The sequence below is a fragment of the Galeopterus variegatus genome, unplaced genomic scaffold (assembly GCF_000696425.1).
Source record: "Galeopterus variegatus unplaced genomic scaffold, G_variegatus-3.0.2 Scaffold3412, whole genome shotgun sequence".
Classification (NCBI taxonomy): domain Eukaryota; kingdom Metazoa; phylum Chordata; class Mammalia; order Dermoptera; family Cynocephalidae; genus Galeopterus; species Galeopterus variegatus.
Genome location: NW_007729523.1, coordinates 26,816 through 27,876, shown reverse-complemented (window position 1 = coordinate 27,876; position 1,061 = coordinate 26,816).

Here is a 1,061-nt window from a genome sequence, read left to right as displayed (position 1 = left end):
TGAAGGCACAAGTACAGAGGCAGAAAGCTAAGTAAAAGGGCCGGCCCATGGCTCACTCGGGTGAGTGCGGTGCTGATAACACTAAGGCCACAGGTTCGGATCCCATATAGGGATGGCTGGTTAGCTCACTGGGTGAGCGTGGTGCTGACAACACCAAGTCAAGGGTTAAGATCCCCTTACCGGTCATATTTAAAAAAAAAAAAGAAAGCTAAGTAAAAAAAGTGAAGGTTTTAAAAGGCCAGAAAAAAAAAGGCTCTAGAGCAGAGGTGGGCGGGGGGGGCATTGGGAAGGAGGTGTGGCCTCCCCCTCTCCACCCAAGAGACACCTGCTATTCAACCCTCAGCCTGTGCTTTTCACTGTAGTTTCAAAACATTACCGAGCCAGATGCTATTCTTTTTTTTTGCTGGCTGGCCGGTACAGGGTTCTGAACCCGTGGCCTTGGTGTTATAAGGATAGGCTCTAACCAGCTGGGCTAACTGGCCACCCCCATTTTTCTTTTTTTAATTGGCAACTGGCCAGCATGCGGATCCAAACCCTTGACCTTGGTGTTGGCTGCACTGCTCTCTACCCGTGGAGCTAATCAGCCAGCCCCCTGATTTCATTTATAATTCTTCTCTGTCCTTTTCTTTTCTTTTTTTTAAAAAAAGATGACCGGTAAGGGGATCTTAACCCTTGACTTGGTGTTGTCAGCACCACGCTCTCCCAAGTGAGCCAACCGGCCATCCCTATATAGGGATCCGAACCCGTGGCCTTGTTATCAGCACCACACTCTCCCAAGTGAGCCACAGGCCGGCCCTGTCCTTTTCTTTTCTATGCTGTAGATTTAGAGTTTCTCAGACTTGCTCTTTTCCCTCTCAGAATTATTAGAATTACAGTTAGTCTTCAAATTATAGGCCCTTCTCACTGATGATGGAATTTAGCTTGGCAAGATAAGGAGAAACTCTGGGTTTAGTAAATGGGAAGCTATAAAAAAAAAAAAAAAGGAGAAATTACCCCTCTTTCCTCACTGCTGGCAACAAGCAGAAAGTAACAGGCACCCTAAAGCTGTAACACTTTTTTTT